Source organism: Arachis duranensis, chromosome 6 (genome assembly GCF_000817695.3).
Source record: "Arachis duranensis cultivar V14167 chromosome 6, aradu.V14167.gnm2.J7QH, whole genome shotgun sequence".
NCBI lineage: Eukaryota > Viridiplantae > Streptophyta > Magnoliopsida > Fabales > Fabaceae > Arachis > Arachis duranensis.
In genome coordinates, this window is record NC_029777.3 from 31,801,169 (window position 1) to 31,814,253 (window position 13,085).

A 13,085-nucleotide genomic window follows, 5' to 3' on the forward strand; every position below is an offset into this window, starting at 1 on the left:
TAGTTTTTAGTTAAAATTCACTTTTCTAGACTTTACTATGATTTTGTGTGTTTTTCTGTGATTTCAGTTATTTTCTGGCTGAAATTGAGGGACTTGAGCAAAAAATCTAATTCAGAGACTAAAAAGGACTGTAGATGCTGTTGGATTCTGACCTCCCTGCACTTGAATTGGATTTTCTGGAGCTACAGAAGCCCAATTGGCGCGCTCTCAACGATGTTGGAAAGTAGACATCCTGGGCTTTCCAAAAATGTATAATAGTCCATACTTTGCCCGAGATTTGATGGCCCAAACCGGCGTTACAAATCAGCTTCAGAATTCCCAGCGTTTAACGCTGGAACTGGCATAAAAATTGGAGTTAAACGCCCAAACTGGCATAAAAGCTGGCGTTTAACTCCAGAAAAAGTCTCTACACATGAAAGCTTCAATGCTCAGCCCAAGCTATTAACGCCGGGCAGTCTTGAGCTGATTTGGAACTCCTGTTTAGGCCATCAAATCTCGAACAAAGTATGGACTATTATACATTTCTGGAAAGACCAGGATGTCTACTTTCCAACGCAATTGAAAGCGCACTAATTGGGCTTCCGTAACTCCAAAAAATCCACTTCGAGTGCAGGGAGGTCAGAATCCAACAGCATCTGCAGTCCTTTTTAGCCTCTGAATCAGATTTTTGCTCAGGTCCCTCAATTTCAGCCAGAAAATACCTGAAATCATAGAAAAACACACAAACTCATAGGAAAGTCCAGAAAGGTGAATTTTAACTAAAAACTAATAAAAATATAATAAAAACTAACTAAAACATACTAAAAACATACTAAAAAGAATGCCAAAAAGCGTATAAATTATCCGCTCATCAGCTGCCCTGGCACTAGAGGCACCGCCTTCGTGATTCGCAGGCGCACTAGGTGCATCCGCGTCCCTTCCCTTCTGCGCAAATGCACGCAGTGTGCGATCGCGTCAGTTGTGCCGCCTTACTCACTCCTTACACCGCCCAGTTTTCAACCCCCCTCCCTCCCAAAATCCTAATTATTTCTTTCTTTTTCTTTCCTCTTTCTTCTCCATTCTTCTTTCTCTTCTTTCTTTACTCTTTTCTTCTTCCTCTTCCTTCTCTCATATTTTCTCAAACCTACATTCTACATTACTTCCCACTATCACCTTTTTCTCAAGGTTCTTCTTTCTACTTTCTTTTTCCTCCTCTTATAATTTATCTATTTTTGCATTACTTTACTTGGTGTTAGATATCTTAATGGGTGATTTCTTCTATAATTGCTTGTGATTATTATTATGGAGTTGTTTGAAAATTAATATTAATTAATTTTGGGATGCTTGCATGTTCCAATTTAATTCTTTTCCTATCATGTAAGACATGCATGCTAAGTGTTTGTAAAAAAGCCCGTATGGTATTGTGTATTCTTAAGTATTCCATTCTTCTACTCTAATGCTTGTTTTTCACAACATCCTCATATTATTTTATTAATTAATTATAATTGTCAATACTAACGTGATTGTTAGTCTGTTACGAGTTGGTTGAAAAATAATAAGTTCTTTTCAAAGATCCTATTTTTGAAAATTTCACTAATTTAAACCAAAATCCTATGCTAAACTTCTTTGAAGACTGTAAATTGGAACATGGTTTAGAGCTAGAACACACAACCCAGTACGATTTTAAGCCTAATTGTATGGTTACATTATTTAACAATTATTTTTACTCTTGTGTGTTTTCTCTCCTCTATGATTGCAATCTATGGTTTGTTCCATTATTTAATGTATTCATGCATATGTATGATTGAGGCCATCATTTGTTATTAGCTCACTATCCTAAATGGCCTACCATTCTAATTATCCCTTGTTTGCCACTTTGAACCTCTATATCCCCTTTTACTGTCTATATTGCCACATCACTAGCGTTAAGCGAAAAAACAAGTACTTACCTTAATTGAATCTTTGGTTAGCTTAAGATAGAGATTGTGTGTCAACTAAGTGTGGGAAAATTGTGGGAACATGGGTTGATAGAAATGTGTTATACTTCTGCTTTATTTAAATATTGGGAATTTGGGTGCCTACTCATGTAAGACCAGAAAAATTAAAAATCCATATGCATTGATGTATTATGTTTGCTTTTAAAAAAAAAATCAATTAATTAAGTGAATAAGGGGACAAAATTACCCCAGTGTCAAGTTTAAGGAAAGACTAATGCATATTTGATAAAATTAAAAGAAGGTTAATGCATGAGTATAAGATGAAAAAGTGGGGATTTTGGGTAGTTAGGCATAATTTTAGAAGTTATATAGAGTGTGTGTGTGTGTGTATAGGTGAGAGCTTAGGTTAGTCAAAGATTCAAATTATAGCTCACTCAACTATACATATATCCTCACCTTTGCCTTAACCCCATTACAACCTTGAAAAGACCTCATGATGTTTGCATTGGTATATTAAATATCTGTTGATTGGTTAGGTGAAGAACAAAGTTTAGAAAGCATGACTAGAGAATACTAGAGTGGATTACCCCCATACACTTGAGTGATTAGAGTGCATATACACCACTAGTGAGGGTTTAACGCTTGATTCTATGTTCCCTGCTTTCATGAGCTATTTTCTTACAAGTTTAATTTGCTCTTATTGTATAATTTGAATTAGTGGAATTTGGTTTATGTTTTTCTTGAAGAACTTGTTTACTTTTGACCAAGTAGATAGAAACATCTCAGCATATAGTTGCATTCATATACATAGGTTGCATTGCATGAGTCTTACTTTCCCTATTCACTTTTTTTGTCTCCTTGAGCTTAGCATGAGGACATGATATTGTTTAAGTGTGGGGAGTTTGATAAACCACTATTTTATGATTTATCTTGTGCTAATTTGGGTGGTTTTTACGAACTCTTTACTCACCTATTCATATGATTTGCATGATTTTACAATTCCTTCCCAATTTTATTCTATGGTTGAAAAATTTCTTCCTAGACATTTAAATTATATATTTTTAATCCCCCTTTATACCATTCGATGCCGTGATCTGTGCGTTAAGTGTTCTCAGGCTTTATAGGGCAAGAATGGCTTAGAGGATGAAAAGAAAGCTTGCATAAATGGAAGGAACGCAAGGAAATAAAGAAGCTTACCAGCGAGGAGCGGCGCGGGCGCGCACCTGGCGTGCACGCACACATCAGTGCATCCACACATCGACGCGCACGCGCACCTGGCACAGACGCACAACAATCAAAAAGCACAATCGACGCGCGTGCACACCTGGCGCGCACGCGTGACATGCGCGACTTGCAGAAATCGCAGAAATCGCTGGGGGCGATTTTGGGCCAGTTTTAGACCTAGTTTCTGGCTCAAAAACACAGACTAGAGCCAGGAAATAATAGAGACTCAATAGACATTCTCAAGCTGCATAGTTTTAGTTTAGTTTTAGAATCTAGAGAGAATTCTACTCCTTCCTCTAGTTTTTCTTCACATTGATAGTTTTAGAGTTTTAGTGCTTTGCTTTGGATATTGAGAAGATTCATTACCTCCATTGGAACTTCATCATTCTAGTTTGTTTCTCTATTCTTTTACTCTTTTATTGCCCATTGTCTCTGTTTAGATAAGTATGTTCATGATTTTGGGATTTATTAATGCAAAGAACCATTTTTACTTTTAATTGATTTTTAGTTATTAATTATCATGTCTTCCTTTTATTCCTCTCTTAATTCTGTGAAAGTTATATTCATGATAATAGAGTTATTCCCTAACTTGATTGGGAGATGATTAAAATGAAAACCTTGAGTTGGAGTGCTCAAGTGTCAATATTAATTGGAAGTTGTTGGCTAATTCTCTTGTCTTCGACTCTAATCCTTTCTTAGGAAAGGATTAGGACGCAAGCGATAGGATTAGTTTGAGAGCTACTTGACTTTCCCTTATTATATAAGGGATAACTAAGTAGGATAACAACCTTTTATTATTACACTTGGGAAAATTCAACAGGGATAGAACTTCCATTTAATCTTCTCCCAGTCAAGGCTTTCATTTGAATTACATAAATTCTCAATCATTTATTTCTCTGTTTCTCAAACTCAAAAATTTCTTGGAAAACCTCTTATTAATAAAATAGCACCCTCTCTGCAACTCGTTGGGAGACGACCTGGGATTCATACTCCCAGTATTTAATTTCTAAATTTTGTGACAACCCCTTCTAATTGTTAGAGAATAAATTACAATCAATATTAGATCAATTAGTATCATTTATATTTATATAACATATCTGTATATTAATTATAGAATTGTGTAATTTTATTACTCTGATTCTTTTAGCACCTATATATACCCCTTGTATATTGTACTTTACACACAACTCTGAATAATACACAATCTTTTTCTCCAATTTAGTCTCTTGTTTCTAATATGGTATCAAGAGCATAGGTTTTTGTTTAGAAATTCGTCCATAGCCCTTTTATTTTTCTCTTCCGGCAGTCTTCTTTGTCCTTGATTTTCATTTCTTTTTTACGCTTTCGTCACCACCCATGCCATCGTCTTCGTCTCGTCGTCATGAGTTCAACGAGTCCCAAAACGTCGCCAGAAGCCTCCTCACGCTCCGCCACGCGCCACCAAAATTTCCGACCGTCACCAGCTTCTTCTCCTTTCCAGATTCATTCCATGCCGTCGAATTGGGCACTTGATCAACGGCCCAGATGCTCCCACGTGTTGCGCTTACGCTTGTCCACCCGCGACCAGATCTGTTCTGACCTATCAAACCCGCGCCTGGACCCGACCGGATCCGTTGGTTGATCCGTTCGTTCTGTCAGCACTGACGTTGTTCCTTCCTCCATTCATGTGTCGCCATGTGGCACCCATCCGCTGACGTGGTTGTTGACGTGGCAAACGGTAGGACCCTCCCTAAGATTTTTTGTGAGCTCTTTCCGATTCAGCCTTCCGATTTCTCATTTTCTATTCTGAAATTACAGTTTTCTCTCCTCTATTTGATCTCTGTGTCTACTATTATAGAAACATCAGATGTTTTTGCTGCCACAGATAGAAAGGGTAAATTCTGTCGAAACTGTAACCGCTCCGGGCACCTCTTTTTCGATTGTCCTTCTGTTGAATGTCGCACAGACTACAAAAAATGTCACATTAGCTACCATTGTTCACAGTTGTTCTACCGTTATTGCAAGATCTCGGGATATTTGATTATTGCCTGTCCTACTCACCCACCACGTCCTGATCAACTCAAGTATCATTCTCGTCCCAACTTCTCTAAGAATGTGCCTTCTTCTGCTATTGCTGCTACTACTGAATCTACCTCTGCTCCTCTCAACCTGTCTTCTGTCTCTCTATCTTATATTGTGTCTCTTCTTTAGCATCTTCTCTACCTTTCTGGTAATACCCCTGCTGCTTTTTTGACTCCTCCAGGTAATTCTAAATGGTATTTTGACTCGGGTTGTTTTAACACATGTCTTCGTTGCGTAATCTCTTCTCGTCTCTGTCTACCACTACAAATGCACCTTTTGTTAATACTGCTAATGGTTCCCTCTTGCACGCAACACACAAGGGTTCTATCTCCCAATCAACTCTTAATCTCCCTGATACTATTATATTCCTAAATTGAACTTTAATCTTATTTCTGTTGGTCAACTTGTTGATCTGGATTTTGATGTCACTTTCTTCATTTCTGGTTGTCGTGTGTAAAACCCGGTTAATTAATGACTAATTAACCCATAAATTAAAATATATTCTAGAAAATAAGAAATGAGGTTTTTATGGTTTAAGGTGATAGAGAAATTTAACATGAGAATTTTGACACTAATTTTAAAAAAATCGGCCCAAGATTAGGCCGAACTGGCCGAACCAGACCAACGGGGCCCGTATTGGGCCCTTGGCCCAACCCAATAGCCAATTAAGTAAAGGGCACAGCCCTTCCTTCCCCACATGAAACAGAAACACGCTGATAGAGAGGGGGAGAGCAAGAAACCCTTTTCCAAATTTCACTCCAAACTTCCATTGATCATAACGTTTGATCCGGAGCTCCGATTGACGCACCATTTGCATTCACGCGATCACGACGTTGAGCTCTACAAAGCCCATAACCTTATTTAGGAGGTAAGTGATTTATATTGTGTTTAATTGAGTGGTTTTATCAAGTCTTTACCCACTTATTCATATGATTAGCATGATATTACAATTCCTTCCCAAATTTGTTCTATGGTTGAAAACTTGCTTCCTAGAGATATTTTTATTGTGTATTTTAATTCTCCTTTATACCATTTGATGTCGTGATCTGTATGTTAAGTGTTTCAGGGTTCAGAGGGTAGGAATGGCTTATAGAATGGGGAGGAAGCTTGCAAAAATAGAAGGAACACAAGAAACTAAGGAGATGACCAGCGAATACGGACGCGGACGCATGGCTCATGCGACCGCGCGAAATGGAGAAAATCACAGTGACGCGCTCGCGTGCCTGACACAAACGTGTGGATTGAAATCTGCACGAATGACGCGAACGCGTGGATGACGCGTATGCGTGGCAAGGAAAACGCTGAATGACGCGCACACGTAGATAACGCGTACGTGTGACATGCACGATCTGCAGAATTAACAGAACACGCTGGGAGCGATTTCGGGCCGCATTTTAAACTAATTTTTGGCCTATAAACACAGAATAAAGCGAGGGAACATGCAGAGACTCAGCATGCATCCACACACATTGAGATCCAGTCATATACATTGATATTAAGATTACTTTTAGTTTTAGATCTGAATCTAGATTTGCTTTACATTCATAATTTTATACTTTTGCTTTGGATTTCAGATGTTGAAGAGTCATTACCTCCGTTGAAGTCACTACTTTAGTTCGTTTCCTTATTCCTTTACTCTTTTCAGTTGCTCATTAACCCTATTCAGATAATTATACTGCATTTTGGATTTATTAATATATAGAGTTACTTTTACTTTTAATTAATTTTAATTCTATATTTTATTTTATTCAATTTGCTATGTCCTTATATTTTTATGAGCATTATATTCATGTTAATGGAGTATAAATTCTACTTGACATGGGGGTTGATTAAGAGGAGACACTTGAGTTGGAATGCTCAAGTGTTTAGTTAAATTGGAAGTTGTTGGCTAATTCCGTATCTGCTAATGCTAGACCTTCCCAAGGGAGAGGACTAGGATTTGCGGATAAGAGCTAGCTCAATCACTTGACTTTCCTTTATTTAGTAAGGGTTAACTAAGTGAAAACAACAACCTCTTTACACTACGCTTGAGAAGATTCCAACAAGGATAGAACTTCCAATTAATCATTCCCTTAGTCAAGGCCTTTTAATATTAATAATAATTCTTAGTTCATTGCTTTAATTTACAGTTATTTTAAATTTCTCGTTATCCAACTCAAACTTTCTTGCAAATTCCTGAGTAATAAATTAGCACCCTTTTCTGCAACTCGTTGGGAGACGACTTGGGACTGATACTCCCAATATTTTTATTTCTAAAATTTGTGACAACTTTTCTAAATTCATAAGGTGGACCTTAGCTGATTAAGAACTATACTCACAATGTATTCCATATTTTATTTCTTAATTAGCCGACTTCTGCCCTCACGTCAATTTTTGGCACCAGCTGAGGAACCACCACACCCATCCACATGCATGTCTCTGCATGCACCGAGGACGGTGCAATGTTTAAGTGTGGGGAGGTCGATACCGACTTCCGGTGGTTAGCTACTTCCTTTTCAACACCAATTCTTACTCTTCTTTGTAGTTAGCTGTTGCATTTGCATCTTTGATTGCATGTTTATTACATTGTGTGCATATTTTACCACTACATGGTTGAAGTAATATTTTCTTTTTCAAGAAACCTTTTATAGCATTTAACTAATTTGAATTAAAATTTTTGATAAACTTGTTTGAAAAATATTATTTTGGAACATGGTTTAGAGCTCGAATGTAACGACCCAACTTCCAGAACGTCATGATCGTACCGAAAGTAAGGTGTTACCAACCTGCTTTCCTTTATTAACTATTTACTATTGAGCCTTCAGTTCGATATCGCGATCCAGTTTTAGTAAAAATACCAGAAAATTTTGTTTTTGATAATTAAAATCATATAGCAAGCATCACCAAGTAATAATAATCACATAATTATTAATAATAATATCTGTCATACAAAAGATTTCAAATAAAACTCACATACAAATCCTATCCCTCTGTATAAAATAAAAATGTTAAGCAATAAGAGCGAGGGAAATTCTATGAAAATAACTCAAGTCGTAAACTTAACTCATAAATAAGATCTATAATCGCCTGCAGCTTCAAACAGAGTCTTCGAACCTGTGTCACTGAAAGGGTGGAAGATTTTGGGGTGAGAACAAACCACACGTTCTCAGTAGGGAATGGGAATGCCGTAAAAGTAATGAAATAGAATGCAAATAATTAATATACTCAAGGAAACTATATTTTTATCAAACCTTTTTGAAAATACTATTCTTGATTTTACTTTAACTAACTGTTTACCTCTTTCAAAAACCTAAGCTCAAAACAAATTCCAAAATATAAAACTGGTCACTTTAAACATTTTTCAACCACATAATTAATTTTCAATCACAACGTCAATTCTTAATCATCATCATACACTCACCAACTAATAGCACTAACAAAAGATTCAATTCAGAACACAAACAAGTCACAGCAAGGCAAACAGCACAATCACAGGGAAGTACAACGAGCAAACCCAATCAAATGCAAATGCACACACAAGAATGATGCATGTCTAGCCCTAGTGCAGGTAATGAGCTCATTTGTCGGTTACATACCCGCTCCCGACGTTATCCAGCAACCTCTGTTTGGATAAGGCTTTCCTATTGGCTATACCCCTGTGTACAGGAAATAACCCCTCTGCCACCACAGGGTCCACTGCACGCAGGAAATAACACATCTGCCACTGCAGGGATGTACGCCGACACACCTTCTGTATACAGGAAATAACCCCTCTGCCACTACAGAAATGGAACAGGTGGTCACGGTACTTCTGTAGCAGGAAATAACCCCTCTGCCTTACAGAAATAAAATTGGATCTGTACCGTAGGAAAGCGTTCTCAGTAATCATACCATTATCTATCTGATTGCCTCACTGCAGCAGATGATCATACAAGTATATCTGGAGTTGCCTTAATGCAACAAATGAATAAACACATCTCAGGGGTTGCCTCAAGCAACAAATGACCTTTCAACAGGTGCTCTGCTTTTTATTCTCTTTTATAATCATAAATATGCAAGCGGGACAAAACCCACGTCCTTGCCCACAATCCAGTATACCAAATAATCTTTTCTTAAAAGAATCATTGAAGTTATTATCATTAGATAAGCCTTAAATATTGGTTTTGGTTAAGTCCTTATTTTTATAAAAATTTGGACATAATCTCCTTTAAAAATAGGACTTAGCCACCCTTACGGGTTCCAACCAAACAATTTACCAAACTCTTTTCAACCTTTCCAATATCAATTCAATTCAGAAACAAGCAAATTCCAACATTGAATCAGCCATATAATGCTAAGGTTCATCTTTAATTTTATGAACTCATAACTATCACTCAAGCATTCTCAACACCCTATCTTCTTTTCTGTTTTTAATATAGCAAATGAACTCGGAATTGCGCAAACTTTATGTCCAGGCGTCCATCTTGAAATAAGCTTTCTAACAAACCAAAGATCGTAATTTTCTGGTTTCTCTAGCCTTAGGAATAAAGGAAAAACCGAGACTGCTCTGCAGTGCGTAAAACCAGAAAAACAGCAGCAGCATCTAATATTCAAAATTCAATATAAAATCCAAGTTAAATCCAATAACTTTGAAAATTAATACAGTTCAACTACACTCATCCAAGTGTCTTTTCCAATTGGTTTCAGGTCAATATCATTTTTGATGAAGAAGTTATATAACCTAGAAGCTGACTAATTTCCTGCAGAATTCTGCTTTAAAAGTTAATGAACTTATCTTCTTCCAAGTCCCATAACTTACTCATTAAAACATGGATAGCCCTGAAATTTAAGTCACATATGCTAAACATACTTAATTTTCACATCCAATTGGTTGCATCTCAATACCATTCCAGATTTTAAAAGTTATAAAACCTCAAAGTTACTGACTTCGAAAACAAAGCCTGACTTTTACTGCATAAAACATCTTTCTTTGAAAATCCAAAACTTTAAAACCACAACTCTAACAATTCTAAATTTTTATGAAATTAAAGTATTAGGACCAAAGTTTCATTTAAAATTGGTTCCATTTCAAAATTCAAAATGCAGAATTTCTATTAAAGAAATCAAGTTGCTACTGTGTTAAATGCTCAGCAGAAAAACCAGATTTGACATCCATGACTCAAAAATTCACCATAAATCATAAACTTAGTGAAAAAGCCTCAAATTCAGCAGTTCAGTTCCCTATATTCCCAAGCTCAATCCGGACTTGGTCTCACACAATTCCGATAATCACAGAAATAGTTATAGCTTTTCAAAGTGTCCAGCTTCTTTTAAACATAATGCAGAAAATCAAGTTTTACACTTTAACTTTGAAAAATCATAACTAGTTCTATAATTAATTCAAATCAAAATCAAATTCCTAATTTATTTTATGAATCTTTTCTGTAAATAGAATTAATTATAATATCCTTTCCAGTTTTAGTTTAGCTTATTTTTAGGGATTTTATGATTAGAAATCTTTCCGTATTTTAGGCTAGTATTTTTCCCATTTTCTAGTTATTTCTATTTCTGTAAATCCTCTATAAAGAGATGATTTCCTGTACATTTGAATATACATAATATTCAGACACTTCAAGTTGGTATCAGAGCAGAATCTCTGCACTGTGCCTCTGATTTATAGATATGGCTGACAGTTCCTCAGTCATTAATCATGAGGCTGAACAGGTTGAGCAGCTCATAAGGCTGTTAAATTCCAGTTCTTTATCTAGTACTCCTTAATAACCAACTTGGCATAATCAACTAAAATCGGAATTTCCAGCAATCCTAAAATAATCAGAAAAACCCGTAACAATCACGGCCTTAAATCAAGGTAAACCTCATCAGTTAATTACTCACGGCAACGAAGCCATTCAATATCACAGCCATAACCTGAACTCAGTTCACATCCGCATCCAACTTCAATTATAACTCAGAATAATTACCACAACTAACCTTTCTCAAATACATTTCATTCAATAATTACATCATCATATTTCAATTTAATAAGTAACAATAAATGAATCACCACTTGCAGCCACATTTCAACCTGTTCCAACCCATCACAAGTCCATTTCCCAGCCATTCCAACATATTAAAATTCCAATTCAATATCAAATAATTCAAAATAACTCACTCAAGATCAGAATCTCAGCCATCCCATCACAAAATCAGTAATTCAAAATACAATTCACAACCAGATTCCAGCCAATCCAGCAATATCACATAAGATCAGAATTTCCAACAAATCTATCAAAATTAGAACACCAATATCAATTACAGCTTCAAACACTCACAACAACAAAACCCAAAGAACACTCACAGCAGCAATCCAAACTCAATTCATCAATTATCCATACGACCGCTTTTCAATAATTAATTCAGCATATTTCAATTTAATAAGTTACACTAAATTAATCATTATTTACAACAACATCTAAGTTCAATCACAGCTCAGAATAATCACAACGATTAACTAATTTCAAATGCATTTCAAGTCATTCATGTCAATTAAGAAATTCTTAAATATTGTTAACCATTTGCACTTATCCAATAACTTGGTAGGCATTCTAAATTAAAAACGTTAAATCCCCTACCTCAATTAGTCGAAACCGTCGAATTTAAACGATCCCTTTCTTTTTCCCAGTTTACAACAGCCAATGCGACCGGAACAGCAGCAGCAGCCTCACTTCTTCTGGGGCAGCAACAACAATGACAATCGCGCCTATCCCAATCATCTCTATAGCGGTGACATCAGTGGTTCCGGATAAGGACGATAATACTAAACAGAGACATTAACATATACTATTGTAAACAAAACAAAATATGGTAGAGAAATAGATTCAGGAAACAGAGCATGAGCAAGAGTGTTACAGTTTCAGGAATGGAATTGGGAACAAAGGGGAAACTACTGTCGGGCAATAGCAGTGGCGCTTCCCTTCAGGCTTGATGGTGGGTGGCACGCGGCGGTGGTAACTCCGGCGACGACAAGGCCTGCCGGTGGCGGAACAACAACGAACGGCAGCGCAGCAGCATGGTGACAGATCGGCGGCGGCGGCGCTATGGCTCCTGGTTCACGTTCTTCTCTGAGGCCTCCACAGAGCGGCGATAAGGGCGACGGCAAAGATGAACGGCGACGAAGGCGGCTGGCTCCAGCGACGGTGACGGCTCTAAGGGAGACAAAGAGCAAGGACGACGGTGGCTCCTCAGACAACGGCGCGCGCGACGGATCCAGCGGCGGTGGAAGCAGCCGAGGCGACAGCGACGCGGACTCCACGGAGGTCACGATGGCTGGGCCGCGCAGCGCTGCAGCTCGTGTGGATGAGGACGATAGTGACGGCGAAGAACCCCCAGCGGCGTCTCTGGCGACTGAACGGTGGCTGCTTGGATCACACCCTGATTTCCTCTCTCTCTCCCTGTCTGATTCCGTTTCAGCATTAGGTTTCGGAAGAAAGGGGGTGGGGCTGCGTTTAGAAGCTGGGGTTAGGGTTCCTCAATTTGGGAATTAGGGTTTCTGAGTTTGATTTGGGAATTCAGGAATTAGGGATTTTATAAAGTAATATGGATAGATATGAATAGATATTTTGATAAAATTGGAGGATAGGATAATTTTAAAATCAAATGTACTCTATTAAAAATATTTAGAAACATTATTTATCAACATATTGTTAGGTTCAATCTATTATTTCTAATTTAAATTATAAAATAAACATATTAATCATATAGTTATAAAATATAGTTCAACTCAATATTAATTATTCAAATTAAATGATATAACTTCCCATTATTTTTCTATCACCGAAACTTAAATTTCAATTTATAAAATAACTAATTATGATAAAAATTATGCATAAATATTAACTGACTTAAACATAAAGTATTTATAAATAT

General features: G+C 37.0%; 1 long non-coding RNA gene across 1 annotated transcript; it reads right to left on the minus strand.

Moving 5' to 3' along the window:
* Positions 1–8,088: 8,088 nt before the first annotated feature.
* LOC107493625 (uncharacterized) lies at positions 8,089–12,151 on the minus strand. Its single transcript, XR_008010320.1, has 3 exons — positions 12,069–12,151; positions 11,792–11,976; positions 8,089–8,302 (listed from the first exon to the last, which is right to left on the minus strand). It is a non-coding gene; the product is annotated as an uncharacterized LOC107493625 (long non-coding RNA).
* Between the last annotated feature and the right edge of the window lie 934 nt (positions 12,152–13,085).